The 20,844-nt window shown below is 38.8% G+C and overlaps 1 protein-coding gene across 7 annotated transcripts in view; it reads right to left on the reverse strand.

Annotated features, from left to right (window-relative positions):
• The window catches only part of Enox1 (ecto-NOX disulfide-thiol exchanger 1), a 521,454-nt gene that overhangs the window by 420,553 nt on the left and 80,057 nt on the right, over positions 1-20,844 (reverse strand). For 3 of the 7 annotated variants that reach the window (XM_021719677.3, XM_040281477.2, XM_040281480.2), the window contains 2 exons: positions 19,037-19,162; positions 1,891-1,956 (listed from right to left, as the gene is read on the reverse strand). The exons of 1 other annotated variant lie outside the window; for it this stretch is intronic. The gene's annotated coding sequence lies outside the window, so the exon portion shown is untranslated. Of the gene's footprint in view, positions 1-1,890; positions 1,957-14,868; positions 15,077-19,036; positions 19,163-20,844 lie in introns of all 7 variants that reach the window. 3 more of the 7 variants (XM_078015928.1, XM_040281478.2, XM_078015929.1) reach the window with 3 other exon arrangements.

The raw sequence follows: 20,844 nt of genomic DNA on the forward strand, positions 1-20,844 counted from the left end.
CCAACTGGACACAAAGTTTTCCCTAATAAACATTCCTAAAGAATAGATCATTTAAGTACTTCCTTGAGATCAGTATCTTAATATTTCATCCACACCCAAATCTAAACACTCAGTAGATAACTTCTAATAATTTTGAGGTGAAGAAGCATAGAAACAGGAGAAGATGCTCCACGGGCAGATCTGTTACAGGACAGCACTTACAGACTGAAGGTAGGGAATAGAACATTAAATTTAATAAGTGCAAAGTGATGCAGCTGGAAAGGAAGAATAGACCTGCTCAGTATGATTTAAATGGCCCTGAATTAGCTAGAAATATATCTTGATGTACTGATAAAGGACTCATGTAAATTGGCAGTTCAGCCTGTGATGCCAGCAGAGAAGGCAGGACTGCTCCTACAGAGGGCTTGGGGAAGTTTGTTGTAGTTTTTTGTGTGGTTGGTTTTTGTTTTCTTAAGCCCACTTTCTATTACTAATGAAGGAAAAGTCTTATCCCTGTTATAATGTTGCTTAATTTGGACTATCCTAAAACTAAGAGTTCACTGAGGATAGTAAGAGTCAGCATGCTGCCTACCCACCTCTGGTAACTGCACTTGGCTTGTTCAAACTAGTGACCATGGCTGTTGTGTTCTTAGTCATTCACACACATTCAACAAATAATAAGCAGCACACACTATGCTAGATTTTAAGGGTATCCCAAGAGTAAATACATTGCCTTCCCTTAGACAGTATTCCAGTTGAGCTGTGTGACTCAAAAGATGCTGAAGTCCTAACCTTCAACACATGTGAATGTAATTTTATTTGGAAATAGGACAATGATAAAGATGATGGAGTTAAGATAGGTCATTTCAGTAGGCCTTGACCCAACATGAATGGGTACTCTTATAAAGAGGGAAAATTTGGACATAGAGATAGACACATAGAGAGGGAAGGCAATGTAAAAACAGATGCCATCTATAAGCCAAGGAATTCCTGAGGCAACCAGAAGGTGGCCTGGAACAACATCCTCCTCACAAACCCTGAGAAGTAAAGCCACCAACACCCTGATGTTGGACTTCAGCCTCCAGAACTGTGAGACAGCACATTTCTATGACTAAAGCCAATCAGTCTGTAGTACTTTGTTAAGGTAGTTTTAAGAAACTAATATTGACTGGCTCAGAAAATAAATAAAACTAATAACAAAATTGGCAAGGGCAAGAGAACTCCCAGTGTAGGTCTATCTACACTATTTTGGCTCAATTAATGGAGCCAGATTTGGGCCCTACACCACTGATCAACACCATCTACAATAATTCTATAAAGGTGATCAGAGAAAAAAAAAAAGATGGTTTCTTTCCTAAGGAGCAGATTGACTCAATGGAGACAGTTTAATCCTCTAAAAAGATGGTTAGAAAGCCGTAAAAGTTAATGGAAATTAATCATGGTGACCTATTTGGGCAAATCAAAGTTGTGAGACAGGCATTTATTTTAAAAGAATATGCAAAGGAAATTTAGAAGGATGACTTCAGATAAGGAGACAGAGATAACACTTTAATTAGAAGACTTCAATATTCACATATTGACATAAATTTGAAAAAAAAGATTTCTGATAAAGGAATAAGATGAACAATAGTAACTGTTCTACATTAACTCTGTAGAAGTTGCCAACAAATCTCCTGTGACTGGTCGTGCTTCTTTTCTGGTTGTTTGCAGAGGCTCTGTTGTAGGTACTTTGTAGATGCTCCCTAAATGCATGTTAGTTCATGATATTTGACCATGGGCTCTCTGAAGCACAGGCATAACTTGAGTAAGGGAATTATGTCAGTAGTATAATTAAGCCAAATCAGTTTTCATACAGTGACAACCTGCCATTAGCCCTGCTTGTCATTTGTGCGACGCACACAATCCCTTTACCTGAGCATGGTGAACAATCTCTTCTCCATATGTTATAAATATGATATCATGCTGGCTGCAAAGGACCTGTAAAACAAAGGCCATCTTGTTAGAAGAAACTTCAAACATCAATTTCAAAGAGCTGATTGAACATATGTAAGCAGATGCAAGGTTCACTTGCAGAATTTGAGCTGAACATTGCCCTTTCCATTTCTAGCCATTCCAACTGAATGCCCTTGCAGAAGGTCTCTGCATGGTGCTAACCTGGTAACAATCAATAAATGTGAAGGTCTCATCATAAACACAGCCTTTGAACAGTCAATCTTCCATAGAATATTTCTGCGTTAAAAGTAATCCTTGTTGCTAAGGTAGTTACACTGAGGCTAGTGCTGGGTAGCCTTCCCATCTAAGAAAGCCTAAAGAAATAAATCTGTAAGTTAATCAAGGCAGTATAACTCACAGTATCATTCAAGTCATTCAAAAGAAAATTTAGGGGCTTACCAAGATCAGATATACTATTTTTAAGTGTGGGAAATTCTTGCAAATTTCCAAGATGAAATGAGTTAGCTATTTATATTTTTGTTCAGAAAAATCTGTTGTTCTGGAAACTATAAAACACACCTGGATATTTTCAAATTAGAATAAATCCCAACTTAATTTTCTGGGAACTATTTCAAAGCCTTGTTTCTCAGAGCATGGTCGATGGACAGTATCATCTCTAAGGAGACCTATCACCAAAATCTGCATTTTAACAAGATTCTTTAGATGGGTTCTAGTGCAGTAAAGTCTGAGAAGCCTGGTTTGAAAGTGCATCAAGCCTGTGGTTGCCAGGATCACAAGTAACAGATTGCTTCAAACTTCAAGACTATCCTCTTGTATTCAGAAGCTAGTAGCATCACAATCCTTTCATTATAGTTGTGTGAATCTGGGATAAATATCTACTAAACTTTCTGGAAGCTCCTTACTACTGGACAACTCCCTTTTCTTTTCCATAATATGTAGACCAATTGTAAATGAATATCTGAAAGTATAGCCAATTCTAGAAGAATTTATTTTATAGTCAAAAGGCCAGCATTATGGATACTGATGACAGATATCATTCATTCCACAAATAGGATCTCAATAATAACAAATACTGTGTAAAGACCCCAAAGTAGACAAACACAAATTGTGACATGGCTAGTAGCTCTAACAAGAAGGGACTGCACAGGAAACCAGGAATAAGAATGGGCACCGGTGTCCCACTTAGAAAGCACCTGACCCAGACCTGGCATACTGGGAAGGTTTTCTGAGCTCAGTCTTAAAAAAGGATAAGGAAAGATAAGATATTTCAAGAAGCAGTCCACTTACAGGTACAGTGAGTGTGGCACTGGGTTAGTTAGGGCAAGTAAGCAGTCCAGCAAAAAAAAGAGTCAACTACCTTGCTTCAAAAAAAAAAAAAAATAGCAGTTGTGATTTGATGGATTTTTTTTTTTTAGCTGCTCTGGATATTTGTATGCATGAACTTACGTAGCAGCCCTTAAGAAAGGTTTTTTTTTTTTTTCTTCCACTTTCCTTTTAACTTGCCTACCTGTAGACAGGGAGGAATGGAAAACATCAAACATAAGAAGCACTGCCTGGGAAGTCAGCTGCACACGCCAAGGGGGCAGGGATAACAGAACCGTGCCTCCACACTGGCTATGCGATCACGCAGAGTGTCAATGAGCAATACAGGGACCATAAAGAGAATTGCATTAAAGTTAATACAAAAGTCAGGAAAATGTCTTCGGCAAGGGACACTGGCTATTTGGCAGATGCACTGCTGGGAGCAATTGAAGGCTCTCAGTGTGACCAAAGTGGGCGCGTCCCTTTCTGTGGCTCTCTCTTTTTCTTGGATTTAAATAGTTTTTATCCTGTCTCCTTCCCCCTCACTTATCCTTGTGATTTCTTTGACTCATTTTCCTTCTCCTTTATGGCCTCCAGTGCCCTCTGTTCTCCAACCAGCGCTCTCCTTGCCTCCTTTGTCATACTCTACCTTTGTGTGCAGGAGACAGGGAGAGGAGGAAGGACCAACAAACATCTTCCTGCCCTTCCATACATTCCTTCCATCTTTACCCTTTTCTTCACTAACATTCCCACATTTATATTGCCCTCCTTGATGCCCTTCCCTCTCCCAGAGCAGAATCTCTGTTATTAGCATAGAGTCAGTGCTCCCAAGCACAGCGTTTGGAAACCACAGAATACTGCTGGACTCCTCTACAGCTCCGGTGTAATACTGGAGTTCTCAGATTCTTGTACCTATGTCATGTGATTTAGGAGAATGCTTTCAAAAAATGCAGTAACCTGCCTGTTTGGACACCAATACCATGGTGTTTTTGTTACTATAGCTCTGTAGTATAGTTGAAGACCAATGGAATAGAATAGAAGATACAGAGACAAACCCACATAAATACAATCATCTCATACTAGACAAAGGCACCACAGACATACATTGGAGAAAAGATAGCATCTTCAACAAATGGTGCTGGTAAAACTGGAAAATCCATATGTTGCAGAATAAAACTAAACCCCTATTTCCTACACTGCACAAAACTCAACTCACAGTGGATCAAATACATAAAAATTAGATCAGAAATCCTGAAACTGCTAGAAGAAAATATAGGCCTCACATTCCAACATTTCAGCTCAGGAATGAACATCCTTAGCAAAACTCCTAAAACACAAGAAGTAAAATTTAAAAATCAATAAACAAAATGGCATCAAATTTAAAAGCTTCTTCACATCAAAGGAAACCATCAAGAGCATGAAGAGAGAGTCTATATAATGGGAGAAAATCATTGGTTGCTCCTTAGGAGAGAAACTACATCTCAGATAAGGCATTAATTTCCAGGATATACAACAAACTCAAAAAGCTTAACACCAAATAAATAAATAAACGGGCAAAGGAATTAAGCAGACACTTCTCAAAAGAAATATAATATGAACAGTCAACAAGTATAAGAACAAATGTTCAACATCCCTAGCAATTAGAGAAATGCAAATTAAAACTACACTGAAATTTCATCTTATTCCTGTCAGAATGGATATTACCAAGAATAGAAGTAAAAAGTAATTACCTTGCTGAGGATATGGGGAAAAAGGTTCACTCATACATTGTTTATGGGTCTACAAATGGTGCAACTACTCTAGAAAGCGGTATGGAGATTTCTCAGAAAACGAGGAATGGAACCACCACTTGACCCAGCTATCCCACCCCTGGGTATAAATCCAAAGGATTTAAAATCAGCATACTACAATGATTCAGCCACATCAATGTTTATAGAAGCACACTTCACAATATCTAAGCTATGGAGCCAACCTAGGTGTGCCCTTCAACAGATGAATAGGTAAAGAAAATGTGGCATATATACATAATGAAATATCACTCAGACATAAAGAATGACTTTATGACATTTGTCAGTAAATGGATGAATTTGGAGACTATCATGCTAAGTGAAATAAGCCAGTCCCAAAAAAATCAAAGGTCATATGTTTTCTCTGATATGTGGAAGCTAATATAGGGAAGAGAGTAGTGGGTGGAGAGAGGGAAGGGAAGTAGAAATACTAGGATCTGAGTTAGAACAAAAGTATGTCAAAATGCTTTCTACTGTCATGTATAACTCAAAAGAACCAATTAAAAATAATACAGTAACCTAACATTTTCTTAGCATTTTTAAAAACATAGAACTCTGGAATATTCAGCTGCCATACTGAAAAGGAATAAAGATGTAAAATACACTAGGCAAAGAGTTTCATTCTCTCCTTTGTTTTCCCTAAATGCCCCTAAGTGCATTCCCTCTTTCCCTCCAACCTGCCATGAAACCAATCCTTTGTTAGTCTTTTTCTTCTTTGTGCAGATCCCCAAACCCTCTCAGAATGACTGAAACATGCTGCATTACCAGCATAAGCCAGATGAATGATGCAGGCAGGAATTACCAGAGAGCTTCTTGACAAAGACACAACACAGCACACAAAAGGTCTCATTCAATGCCCCATCAGGAAGTCTTAAAAGTTTAGCTTAATAAATATATGGAGATTATTGCAACATATAAAGTATCTGGTACTACTTCCCACATCAAATATGCTTAGGTAGGACTTTACAGAGCGGGCTGTGACCTGGCAACACAGATTCTTCAAATTCCAGAAAAGCAATTTGGTTTTCTTCAGGTATTCCATGCTTTTATATTCAACCTGTGAGCTATCAGTAAAACTTTGTAGGTAAATCTGGTTTGCCACCTTTTTATCAAATCCCCTAGATATAATACATGCTCCCTGGCATACAGCATATGTTCCCCAAATATCTGGTGAATAGATGAGTTACGTAAACAATCAACCATCCAACCAATGTTAAGTCTAACACAACAGAAGTCCTAGCTGGAGGAAAATATTACCACACACTGAGGGACTTTGAAAACTTCCCCTAGGTTTCTGACACTGTCGTCTAATCATAAGGTCAACATAGACTCTCAGAGGTAACTTGTCTCCAAGTACTAGAATGTGAAGAGGGGCTGCTTTGGCCAGGGATACTGCACAGTCAGATGTGATAACTAACATTATAACAGCAAATGAGGAAATAGGAAAAAAAATCAGAAAAGCGGACAAGAGTTCTCAAAAAAAAACACAATGCCCCAGACAAATTAGTCAATCTTTCTGTTTGTTCCCAAAGTTGCTTGTACCTACCCCATTATCACAGAATGTCTTGTCCTACAATTATGCTCTTTCAGAGGCTTCTGAGTCCTACTGGGAAGTAAAGACCTCATCATGAAACACCAAGATTTCCCATGCAAGCAAGAAAAAGCCTCCAGAATGGACTCACTCCATGGGCCAGGAACAGGGTTGGAATTCTACCTTGGATAAAGGAAAGAGGAGCCATGACCAGTTAAGCTGTGTCTAAAAAAAAATAAAAAATAAAAACCAAGGAAGCCCCATCTCTATGGATTCACCTCTAAATTCAAGGACCAGGTCAACAGTTTCTCAAAACAGGGATTGCAAGTCACCCCATGGAGCCAGACTAGAAATTTGTTATTTATTGCTTTGATTCTCTTAATACTTTTTTTTAAGAATCTATTTCATTATGTATCACCAACAGTGTTCCAGAAATTGGAATTCACTGAAGTTCAAAACTATCAGAGTTTTGTGTTTCGTTTTTTTTTTTTTTTTTTTTTTTACATTAACACCATTAATATCACAGGGCTGGGATGATTGCCTCTCTAGAAAACAACTCCTTAGGAACCTTTAGAGCATCCTGGGTTAACCTGCAATACCACCGACTCTAACTCTGTAGCCAGTTTAATAAATGCCCTGAACTCACCTGAAGAGGAGTCAACCCATGAAGAATAAAACTTTGACAGCCCTAGCACATTTGTGTTTCAACCTAAATCTGACTTAGGCTCAAATATCTAAAACCCAGTAGTGGGAAAAGAAAAATAAAAGTAACTATTAATGGACTTTAAGACATGCTAGCCCAAAATATGGCACCCTGGCTGGCATTTGAGAAAACAGGAGAGGCAAAAAGGTCTTTGCTGTGTCCTCTTACCCTTCTCCCACAAAGCAATTCACAAAATTTGTGAGAGATTTTCTTACTTCTCCTGAAGCAGATCTTTAGATTCTCCTGTGGGAGATACCCTCCCTATATGCAAAAGAAAGGAACCAAAGACAAGTGATACCAAGAAGAATCTGAACACATTGGCCTTGGTAGATGTCATGCTTCACTCTCATCCCCCATTATTACTATCAGATCAAATCCACCTTGTCCACAGTTTAATAGGTTCTTCAGGTCTTCATTTCCTTGCAAAGCCCCCCCTTCCCATGTAAAGCTCAAGCAAATTTCTATGTTCTCTCTTGCTGTCTTTTGTTAAAGTGGCCTCAGCCACCAACCTAGGAGGTATAATAAAAAATACATTCCCTGCCCCCCTGCACTACTTTTAAGCAATCCCTAGATATTACTTCTACTAGTATGTCTGTATATAAAAAGACCTAGACATTTTCTAACAATCAACAAACAGGGTTTTCTACTAAGAAGGAATTAGAGAAAAGGTGGTATGTTTTAATCTTTTTTTCCTTAAATTTCATTTTCAGCTTTCCAGCAACAAGGTTTCCATAAAAATAGCAGCTTCATAATTTTGGTGTTATCCAAACATCATTATAAGTCATTTCCAGAAAGAAAAAAAACAGTTGCATTTGCCGTCTGCATTCACTACCTAAAGTTCTATAGCTGTTTTTGTGCTGCAGTGCCAAGGGCTGGCAAGGAGTGGGGGGACATCTGTTATCTCCTAAAGCCAGCTCTCTGAGTGCCCTTTCTCTCTGCCATTCATTTTCAATAGCTTTTCTAGATTGATTCTCCGTTCACTTTCACCAGCACTTTAACTTCTTTAGATTTCTTCTGTCCTCATCTCATAAAATGTGTTTTTAGGAAGGATAGAAAATAAGAAAATACTTCCTTCCACAGTGTGTGTGTGTGTGTGCATGTGTGCAAATGATTTCCAAATGGGAACTCAAGATCAAATAGTCAAATACCTCTTGCAAAAGAATGAGAACAGATTGATGGAGTGGCCCTCACCACCACTTCCACTGCTTACCAGAGAGCCCAGGGATCCACTCCATCCCTAGATCCAGCCAAGCCCTCTTAAACAAAGCTCCTCCTGACACAGGAACTAGGTGGAAGCCTCCAGAGACATCACCTCGTATTTTCATAGTTTACAAGGATAAAGCAATTACAGCTTCAGTCGTTCATGAATAAAGCCTCTTTAACATTTTAATGAGAACATTAACTCAGCTTCACTTGGTTTGGACTTCCTAGAAAGACTGTTAGCCTTAGAGAAAGTTTCTTTAAAAACCAATAATGAAATTGCAGGCCTCCCTCTGACCCACAGGGCATGACCGGGCCACAAGCACTGGCTGAATCATCTCCCTCCTGAACTAGCCCTTAATTTTTTGATAAAAGACTAGTTTGGTCAGTGAGCAAAGACATCTGAGGCAATACCTTCCTCTGGGTGGTGTTTGTATGCTTGTGTGTACTCACTCATTTTATATCAGCCTTGTCTCCTAATTCCCCTTTTATGTTATACACAGCTTTGAGTGCAATGTATGACTTAATAAATGTTAAATCACACTTTTCTGTTATTTTCCCTTAATCATTTTCTACAGCCTCTGTTCTCTCTCACAATGTGACTGATTTCACCAAGGCTACCACCCTGCCATTCGCCTGGAGGCCCATTAAATTCAGCAGGCAACCAACAGAGCTTCAGAAGCCAAAGGTGAACAAGAAATAATTCCCAGACTCAGTGACTTAACATGAATTTCTGACTCATCCTCTGAACAAAATCCAGAGCACAGTGAATGAAAGAGTTTGTCACCTTGAAAACCATGTAGGAGAGAAGAGTAAAGCTCAAGGAAATTAATATTCAAGCCATGTGTGCATTCACCTCTTCAAACATTTGCTGAGCCTACTATGCAGCAGATACTGTTCTAGGTACTGGGAAGAAGAGCCCAGAAAAATTCAGATCAGACCCCTAGTCCCTCTGAACTTATGTTCTAGTGGGTGAGAGAGGTGATGAGCAGGAAAAATAAATAAATAAGAGGGCAACAAGTGCTATAAAGAAAATACAACAGCTGTGATAAGAGAATCTTGTTAAATTAGATGGAAATTTAAAGCCAAGCCAAGCAAAAAATTATAGCAGAATCCTTAAGGTCATGAAAAGACAGAGAGGAAGCATGGATGCATATTACTAAGCAAGAGAAGCCAGTCACAACAGGCTCCATATGCTAAGATTCCACCTACATGGCATTCAGGAAAAGTCAAAACTATAGAGACAGCAAAAGAATCAGGGGTTTCCAGGGGCTTGGGGGAAGGGAGGGATGAACAGGTGGACGGAAGAGGCTTTTTAGGCCACAGCTACTCTATATGACACTACAGTGTTAGGGACGTTGAGCAATAATGCTGCATCAATGTATGTTCCTCAAATCTAACAAATGCACCACTCTGGTAGGAATGCTGATTTCGGGGGAGGCTTATACAAAATTGGGGGGACCTGGGTAATATTTGGAAAACCTATGTACTTCCCATTAAATTTTGCTTCAAACCTAAAATTTTAAAAAAAATAAAGTCTATTTTTTAAATGTTTAAGGTATGAAAAAAAGTGCTGGGTTAAGCTCTGCTCGAATCTAACAAATGGGAGCACATGAGCTGGCCTGAAGGTACACCAGGAAGGTCGTGGATAGAAGTGTGACTTTCAGTTTAAAAGCTCCAAGAAGGCATTGAAACGTTTTAAGTAGGGTTTGTCTTAATGTTTTTATATTTTTGAAAGTTCACTCTGGCTACTGGGTAGAAAAGAGATTATAGAGAGGCAGACCACAGAGGCTGCTGATGGTGGGGGTCTGGGTCTAAGGAGACTACATTAGAAGAAAAGTGGAAAAATTTGAAAGATGTTTTTAAAGAACAGCTGACAGAATTGGTGATGGATAAATTGAATGTGAGGGATAAGGAGAAAAGAGGAATCAAAGGCATTTCTGAATGGGAAGAGACACCGTGCACTGATAGGAAAATGATCCTTCTTGAAGATAAGCTATGAAGACCAAAGAGGTGGCATATGCCATAATGTAGACCTAGGGATGAGGGAAGTGATAGGCATATTCAAGTCCACCAGAAGAACTCAAGTTCAGCTTGCTTAGTTTCTACCTCAATGGAAACAGCAAACGCATCTGTACATACACATGCACATGTAAACACATTATTTTAAACACCATTTTTGCAATGCAGAGAAAAGTTTAAATCATTGCAACAATCTTTCAAGGAATAGAGAGAAAGGATTGTTGCTCTTATTGATGTCCTGATTACTATGCAACAAACAAGAGGGCAAATGAGGTGACCAATCTCACTGACACAGCAAGTCATCACACAATCAGAGCAAGAAGAGCGATCACACCATCCTCACAGCCGGTGTGCACCCCCCAGAGCACCTCCCAGGACACCTGCAGGCACTGCTTGGATCTGAGAATATACACTCCTGAGGAGGTAAGGTTTTTGAGGTGCTGCTCTTACCTTTCCTTTGCCTGATCCCATCACAGATGCTAGTTAAATAATCCACAAAATGGATTATGTAAAACAAAAAATAAAATCAATGGCACTAAAGCAAACCTTACAGAGAGCAAATAAAATATTAAAGTGCAATGTGACACAGATTTTTAAGCATACATTTTAATTATGAACAACATTGCACAAGCATATCAGAAACCCTCCCCAGGGCCACAGAGGCAGGATCCCTTATAATGGGAAGGGCTCACTAACCTAAGAGTATTGTTGTATGTGGCAGCCTCTGGAATTCCTCATCAATTATTTTCTCAAAGAATATCAAAAGCACTAAACAAATTTTAAGGAAAGAAAAAACAAAACCACTAGAACCAAAGAATCACAGCCCTGGTCTTTGTAACATTATTTAAGGAAGTAAAATTTAATTAGATGGGATTACCTCTGAAATAACACAGATCTTACTTAGAGAAGACAAGCATCAAGGGCAGGCCTCAAGATCCTGGACACACTGTCTAGTCTGCACACCACCTGTCCACCTTTTAAAAACAGGCTTCCAGTTCTCACCTGCCAGGCACTTCCTCAGGCATCTTGCACCCTACCTCCCCACAGTTTGCATACTGACAGAGAAACAGTGAGGGGGTGTCCACCTCTGTGTTTGGCCCTGTGAGTCATACATTTTTGTTCCTACTAAATGTGGGTTGTTTGTTTTCTTGTTGATTTGCAGACTTCCTCTCTGCTGTTTTTCTCTAATATTTTCCCAAAGGCCCCCTTCCACTGTAAGCACAGTTCTACTAATGGGCAACTGGTGACTTCATAGGATGACAGCTATGGGTTCCCTCAGGAAATGAACCGAGAACATCCAAAGACAAGACGGTCCAGGGGAAAGGAGTTTGAAATGCCTCATGAGCTGCACCCTAGCCTCTAGGCTAAAGATTTAAAATATTACCTTCAAGACTAAGCAACTGGGGGTCATGTGTATTAAAACAGAGTAATTTTCATGCACTATTCATGATCCTGCTTTAACAAAGGCATTTTTTTTTTTTTTTTTTTTTTTTTTATTGGTTGTTCACAACATTACAAAGCTCTTGACATATCATACTTCGAACAATAGTTTCAAGTGAGTTATGAACTCCCATTTTTACCCCAAATACAGATTGCAGAATCACATCGGTTACACATTCACATTTTTACATAATGCCATACTCGTGACTGATGTATTCTGCTACCTTTCCTATCCTCTACTATCCCCCTCCCGCATTTTAAGTGATATGCTCCAAACACAAACAAGAACAGAGTTTATAAATAAAGGGTCACCCTCTGAAACTGCCCACAGGGCATCACACCCGGCCCTTCATCCAGGCCCTGTCTCCCTGTGTATTCTGCTCTTTTTACTGCCTGAATCCTTTGCATTCTTAACTCTCTTTTCCCTTATCATTAAAATGTTCTTCCCTTTTTGGTAGTGTGGTGATTGTAGTTTGCCAAGGGAGAACAGGAGACAAAGGTGGCAAGAGGAAAAGCAAACTGGGCCTGACTCAGAGGGGACTTGACTCAGAGATGATGAGGACGGGCTGAGGCTGGAGGCCTGGAGAGCAGACAAGCATGGGTGGGAGTAGCCCAAAGGAAGCAGACAGTCAGAGACCAGGGAGGACCCAAGGAGGCGGCCTTCGACACCACTGCAAGACATCTCAGGGTCACTCCAGAAGCTGGAACAGAAGGCTGCAGGATGTCAGTGGCATGACCAGCCACTGGAAGAGACAAACATTGAGTAGTCAAGAATAAGGCAAGCGCTGACACACTTTTCCCTTTATTCTCAAAACACCCTCTCTCTAGAGCCCTATTTCTCTTCTTCCCTTCACAGCTTGAGCCCATGTCAAACGCCCTATTATCCTCACTTGACACCTGACATTATGAGGTACCAATGATCACAGTGAAGATCCTGAAAAAAATGTTTATACAATTACACACTGTAACTCCCTCTCCAAAGCATTCTTCAAATCTATCATGTCTTTTAATTCTGACAACAATGTGACATAAGACTATTAAATAAATCCAGGTCCCAAAGAGACTCAGAATCTTGTGCAATTCCACACAAGTGAGAGAATCTACATTCAGATTCTGATTTTATTCTTTTTAAAAAAAAAATTTAGTTGTAGATGGACTCACAATATCTTTATTTATTTTTATGTGGTACTCAGAATCGAACCCAGTGCCTCACACATGCAAGGCAAGCACTTTACCACTGAGCTACATACAGCCCCAGCGCCCAGTCCCTGATCTACTGATGTGAGGTCCTGTGACTTCCAGAATACATCATTAGACTATTTTTTTCTCTTATTGTTTATACAGATATCCCTGGCTTATAGCAGTTCAACTTAACAATTTTTTGACTCTACAATGATGTGAAAGTGTTCCTTGTAGAATTTGTACTTGGAATCTTGAATTTTGATCTTGATATGTGTTACGATCCTCTCTTGTGATGCTGGGCAGCAGCAGTGAGCCTCAGCTCCTAGTCAGCTACAGAATCACTCCAGTTTAGCCACTGCTCCTTACCCTGTCACCTTGCTATGGTGTTCATTAGGTGAGTGCACTAAATGCATTTTCAACTTAAAATGATTTTCAAATTACCATAGGTATACAGTGACACAACCCTGTAATATTCAAGGATTATCTCTACTACATATTCTACTAATCGAGACGTCTCTACTTCAGACTATTTGGTAGACCATTTCCTTGGAAATCTACAAGATGCTACAGTAAATGCTGCACGTAAATAGCGAGGAGGCTGGAGAGGGAAAGCTACCATCTTGTAAAGGGTTGGGGAAGAAAGTTTGCCTTCAGTTCATCATCAGGATCAATATTACCAACATAGTACCAATATGCCATTATTTTAAAAAATCAAATTTCTAACTACAAATGATTTAGTTTATTCTTATAGCTAATCACTATTTTTAAAAATTTAAAAGAAATTTTCTCCATTTAAAAGAAATTTTATCCATCTAAAATAACTGTACTGAGACATTAAGCTAAAATATAAGTCATATGGTTTTATCAAGTACCTTTGTTATGTATTATATTATCCTATCATTCATATTTTCTATTAATTCAGATCTGCCTCTTCTTATAGAGTGTGGCATTAAATTGGTTTTCAAATATTTGTTTGGTAGATGGATTCATAAATAAATGAATCCATGTGTGCATAAATTAACAATAGCAGTCAATGCATCAAATAACACTTGCATCAGGTAGGATGGGCCAGCCCTAGGCTTAAAAATCCCACAGATTCAGGTCTAGTTGTTTGTCAGTCATACTGCCTCTTGATTCCAAGTTTTCTCCATGAATGAAATGAGGATAATACTGAGTACCACTCAGACCCAAATGAAGTTACAGACTTGTTATGTGATCAAGATTACATATGTTAATGTAGGTTATTTATCTCCCCTCACTTGCTAGCTCACATTTGCCATGACCCCTTACAAAACATCCACCTTAATAAAGGTGTCTCAGTATACAAAACCTTGTTGTAAAAGTAATGGCTAAACATCAGGTTTATTTACAATGACACTCAATTTCCCCCTCTACTAGCATCAAACTTATCTATTTACAGCCTAGAGATAAGTTGTTATACACACCAGGTGTTCAATAAATTTTGATGACTTTGGAATAAATATCCCAGAGAACTTAAGCTCACTCTTTTAGGCACCAATACTGTTTATATTTGAAAGCTTTCAAAATATATTATATCATTAACCACTACCCTATAACAACAGTAGGTGGGAAAAAAACTTTTTTTTTTTGTGGTCATCAACATGAAATTAGACTTAGCACTAATTTTTATCTAGATTAAAAAATGATAACTCCTAGAATATTTTGAAATCCACTAGATTTGCCCACAGTCAATTACTACTGGAAAGGATCTCAGATTGCTAAGCTATGGTCCTTCCTTTAATTCCTACCTGTGGTCAGTACCTTCATCCCTTGAGAGATGGAGACATGGGGAATGAACAAGATCAAGTCCCTGTCATCTTCAAAGAATTCACCAAAAACACTTCACAGCCATTCTTCATCTGTGGCCTCCTGACACACAAACTGGTGTGAGCTGACAACACAGCCTCTAGTCCAAGGAAGACTGCTCTCTCCCTGAAGTCTCATACATAACAGCTCCTCAAAAAAACATTTACAAAGTGAATTAATAGAGTAAACGGTATGCAAATTTTGTAATTACTATTTCCTATTTGTAGGCTTTTGCCTAATCCATGGCTAGGACTTGGGGCTGTACTTCATCTGCATCTGCACAGTAAGGCATGTGGGTTAAATTATCCCAAGATCCTTTCCAATAGTAATCTTCTATACCCTGTGTTTGTAAACACATATATATGTTTCAGATGATAGAGCTGCTGGAAATATGACCAGCTGATAGGCGAGGTACTGGTGGCTATAATGAACAAACAAGGCATCCTATGCCCTCTAATATGGATATCCCATCAAGAAGGTATTATCTTTATTCCGAAGCAACGAACAGAAAAAGAATTAGCTCTCTTATTTCTTTCTCTCAGTACTAATACCATATATAAGGTAGAAATATTGAACTTAGAGTGTAAACATATTGATCCTTATTTTTCTGTGTCAAATGTTGTTAATAAGTGAAAAACCCTCATATATCTCAAAAGAAGTCAACTGAGTTCAAGCAAATAAAAATCTTAAGGAATTTTTTTCTAATACCCAAATACAGTGTTTTCATTGACCCTTTGTGTTCCTAGCTATTTCTTCAAGTGCCACCTGATTCCTATATTAATTTATTAGCACATCTGTTTAAATAATACTAGTTTCAGTCTATGCAAAGAAATTCAATCTGATTTTCTTAAACTAGTCTAAATTTATTAAACTGAAACTTCTAAGAATTCATGAGTTTTCCACTGAAAAAAGTGGATACTTTGCCTTTCTCTCTCTCCCGCCCCCCACCTTCTTTTAACAGATCTGCCAATAGAACCCTAGGGAACTCTACCACTGGGGCACAACCCCAGCCCTTTTTTATTTTATTTTGAGACAGAGTCCCCTTAAGTTGCCTGACTGGCCTCAAACTTGAAGTGGTCTTCCTGCCTCAGCCTCCCAGGTAGCTGAGATTATAGGCATGTGCCACCATGATGGCTGGAAGTAGATACTTTCAAATAACAAGTCAATTATATGTTAACTGCACACCTAGGAAGGCATCATAAGACTGTTCACCAGAGACCAGAGTCAAAGGAAACCATGGACAGTTGTCTCCCAGTAGGAGGGAGTTTCTTTAATTCAATTCTACACAAATTCAAAGTATACTTCCCTCAGACACTATACCTATTCTAATACGGATATGAACATGAATAAAATATGTAATACCAGGTATGTAAGAGCAGTGACATTAGAAAATGACTGCCCATGACTGAATCCCAACTTTACCCTAAAAAAGATATAAAACTTGGGTAAGTTACTTAGCCTTCCTGATTTGGTATCCTTATCTGAATAATGGTGAGGGTTATAGTGTCAACCTCATAGCATTGTTGTTAGGTTAGCATTATTAGGTAAGTTATTACTCCAAAAGCATTAAAAGTGGTTCCTGGTACACTACGTATTCATGTTAGTATCATCCCAGTTATCCTTATTGTGAATATACAATCCAAAGCCTAAAAACAATTCATTGTTTTCTTTTTAATAAACTTGAAACTGTAACAGATCCTAGGCCCTTCAGTAGATGAGTGGATAAAGAAAATGTGGTATATATAAACAATGGAATATTACACAGCAATAAAAGAGAATAAAATCATGGCATTTGCAGGTAAATATATGGAGTTGGAGAAGATAATGCTAAGTGAAGTTAGCCAATCTCAAAAAACTAAATGCCAAATTTTTTAACTGATATAAGGAGGCTGATTCATAGTGGGGCTGGAAGGGGGAGCATGGGAAGATTAGACATTAAACTCTAGATGAGGTAAAGGGGTGGGAGGGGAAGGGAAGGGGCATGGGGGTAGAAAAGAGGGTGGAAAGAGATGAGCATCATAACCCTAAGTCTATGTATGAAGACACGAATGGTGTGAACATACTTTCTATACAACCAGAGATATGAAAAATTGTGCTTTATAGGTGTAATGTGAACTGTAATGCATTCTGTTGTCATATATAACAAATTAAAATTTAAAAGAATGAAATGAAAGAACAAAAACATACTCAAAAATCATTTTTTTCAGATTTAATCAATATTCCTGCATCTTCCTGACTAACTATATTCATTGTTCAGAGAGGTAAAAATAGAGGTGAGTGGAAGTGGAGAGAGATGATTAAAGACACAATCACATGAAAGAGGAGAGAGAGAAAGAGAGAGAGAGAGAGAGAGAGAGAGAGAGAGAGAGAGAGAGAGAGAGAGAGAGAGAGAGAGAGAGAGAGAACACGAACACTTCTGGGTTATACTGAGCCACGAGAAAGGCAGGAGAGGAGATAGGGAGGGAACACCTTACCCTGCTCCTCTCCCTTCTCTCCCTAGTAAGCCCTTCCTCATGCACTGAGCTTCCACGCTCATCTTCTCCTAACTATTTCTGTGCATCTCCTTCTACTGTTTATACTTTTTTTTGTAGAAAATTAGATGTAGAAAGGATCTTAGAAATCACTTAATCCAATTTTCTTTGTTTATGCATGAGAAAAATCAAGAGCCAGTGAGACAAAGACTTGCCCCCAGTTGTACAACTCTATAATGGCACACACAAAATTAAAACTGGACTCCCTGAGTCTGTGCTTTCTCCCTTAGGACAACAAAATGAATATATTTACCAAAATGTAGTCTGGCTGGCCCTTATCCCATATGGCAGATATATAAATTTTTCCCTTGGGAAGAAAATCTTGGAGAAATATTTTTAAATGAATTAGTAAAAATATTACTGTTTTTTTAATTCAATAAACATGTTTTATTATTAACTTCATTGCCTGCTAAGCCTGAAATTAGGTTTTTCTATGCTTGGGCAGGTCCTGCCTAACCAATATCAAGACAACCAGATTGCAATTAAACAGATATTCCCACTTGGGCCATCACTCACACACACACACACACACACACACACACACACACACGCACGCACACACACACTCATTCATTCACACTCACACAATATCAAGGGCACTTAATCAAAACAAAGTTCAAGCCCATTCTTATTGTCACTAGTCTAGCTTATGGTAGGAGGAGGAGGTAGTGAACATTTAAGATTAGGCTCTCCTAATACAGAAACTTGATTTATTTTCCAGAGGATGAACAACTTTCTTGCCAGTGCTTCCTGTGCTATTTTTACCCCAACAGCAAAAGGCAGCTGATGGAATATATTCAACAAGCCTTTGCATCTGGCTTGCTTTGTCCAAACCAGGTACATGGCATCCTAAATGGGCATCATTCCTTCCTCCCAGGATTCAACTGCATAGAGGAAGACTGAGGCTTGGAAGCTAGAGCGTTTTTAATAATGTACTGAAAACAGTCTGTTTTTCTGTTAACATAACTCAGATCCTTAAGATTAAGAATCCAACTAAAACATTTTGAAAGAGGTAGGGAAAGTCCCTCTCTCTCCTCTTTCATGTGTTTGCTTCCACTCTCCCCTGTCCTTATCCCTGGCCTCAAAGGAATATCCTTTCTCTCCTCTCATTCACTTCACCATGCAGGGTTTAGACAGTATGAACTCATTGTGATGAAGGGAAAGGTTTGGGCAGTCTCTTCATAGTTGTTTAGACTACAGGAACTTCTGATTCTGGACCATTAAAAATAATTCCCTTCCATTGTCCAAAGAGGTATTTACTTTTTGTGAATGAACTTTGCATAAAGCTAGCTTATTAGAACTACGTTTGGTAAATATTATTTATGTGGCTCTGTCCCTGACTACTATTATGTGTTTTGTTTTTCCTTTTCTCACATAAGAGATGCAGGCTGGCTACCATGGGTGGACGCAGTAGTGGATGCCATTCTCACTCATAGGAAATTCAATAATAGGAAAGGTAGTACCCATTGTTACAAAAAAAAAAAAAGTAAAAATCAAGTGTTCAAAGCTCAAGAAGAGTTGAGGCAAGATTTGAAAGTTTCTAAGGAAGGAAGGAAAAAAAATTGCTGCATCCTCCTACCCTGCATGCCAGCCAGCAGCAGCAGCTCAGTCTCTCCAGATGCCTCTCAGAGAAGAGAAATGCCACAAATGTAACAGGAGTTGAGATCCTGGGGGAGCCAATTAGATTTAAGCCGCTTTCAAAATTCTGTAAAGAAAAAAAAAAGCATTAGAAAAAAAACTGGCACTTGAAATGACATTTTACATGTTCTGCTTAGGGCCTGTGGAATACTACTCGTATAATGGCTAGTTGTCATGCTTATAAAATAAACCTTGGGTTTTTAATAGAATTGAATTACTAGCTAGTAAAACAAACAGCTTCAGAAGGAGAATGTGGCACATCAAATCTAATAGGTACCTCAACCTTTATCTTTGGAACTGTCAGCCAAAACAGGACGAATTAGGTCAAGGTCAATGGCAGATGCTTGCTGAGAAACTCTCCTTCTGTGGCTGACTGCTGTGCACTCTTCTGAGGTTCTTACAACTACCCAGCAAATCCTTGGTGAAGGGGGCTGCACAGCATGAGGTATTTTCAAGCATCCTACCTCCCCCACTAGCCATGGAGCTCCTCAGTGGCCTCCAGATAAACCTGTGACAGGAGATGCTAGGGTTGCAGAAAAAGGCATTAGAGTATCTCCACAGTTGCAGAAGTAGGCCCAGGGTTTTAGCTGATGATGGAAGAGGGAACTGGTGTCCCTGACTCCTGGATCTCTCCAGGCTCACTAAACTAATGCAATAGTGATTGCCGAGTTCAGTATATCCTCTCCTAATTAAATGCAAAGCAGTGTATCAAAAACAATAGAACCGAAAGACAGAGATTTAAAAGTAGACCAACTCCAATTAGGTTTCTGAGATGGTTTCTCTTCCTTCCAGGATGAAGTAGTCACATTTCCATCTCCAAGGATGATTGGAGGCTCAATCAGACAACTCCCTTAAGTCATCCATTCACTCTTTCACCATCTCTTTAATATAGCATGTAAGTAATTATGTCTAGGAAGCTAACAGAGAGGTCAAGTAAACATGGTCTCTTAAAAGCATTCCAAGGCTATATGTTCTAACACGTAAGTGAATATTATGGCTGTTTTACCTCAACTTATATTTCCCACTAGAAAGAATGGTTATTTTGCTGCTTCTGGCAAGACTGTTGTCTCAACTACTCAATCATTTATTATTAAAGATGAAAAAGACAAATCAGATTCTGCCTCCACAGAGATCACCCCATAAACTAATGAAGATGCACATCTGTGCAGGAAGTAACCTCACCTGCCCAAACTGGATTATCTATGGGGTCCACCTTAAATGTCCACCAACTCCGTGAGGTTGTTCCAACTAGAAGTAATATTACACTCTCTTGAACACCTAGGTCCTTTTCCCTCTTCAGTTTTAGACATTGATATATTTGTCATATTGCCCTCTTAAATTCTTGGGGCAATGTTATTTTAATGCCTGGTAAAATTAATACATGTCACAATATGTCAAATTCCTTACTCTTGTGTGGTAAACAAAAGTATCTCTGTTATTAAGGAATCCAAGTGATTATTAAGGACTTCCCCTAGCCCTACTTGATGGGACACTATAAATGAAGCAAATAAAAGCATGTTTAAAGTAAAGATGAAGATGAGCGAAAGTTTGAAGTCTCGGGATGTTTCCTAGCACTGATATATGTAAAATACAGTATATTCTGATGAACTTTTGAGTGGTCATGAAAGGAAATTGGAACTCCATTTAAAACATCATCATCAATCCCCCCAATAGCACCTCTAATCCCACACCAGTGGTTATAATGATTAGGAGATAATAATATCTTTGTTTTTGAGGCCTTGGAACTCC

The sequence above is a fragment of the Ictidomys tridecemlineatus genome, chromosome 6 (assembly GCF_052094955.1).
Source record: "Ictidomys tridecemlineatus isolate mIctTri1 chromosome 6, mIctTri1.hap1, whole genome shotgun sequence".
In the NCBI taxonomy this organism is placed as follows: Eukaryota; Metazoa; Chordata; class Mammalia; order Rodentia; family Sciuridae; genus Ictidomys; species Ictidomys tridecemlineatus.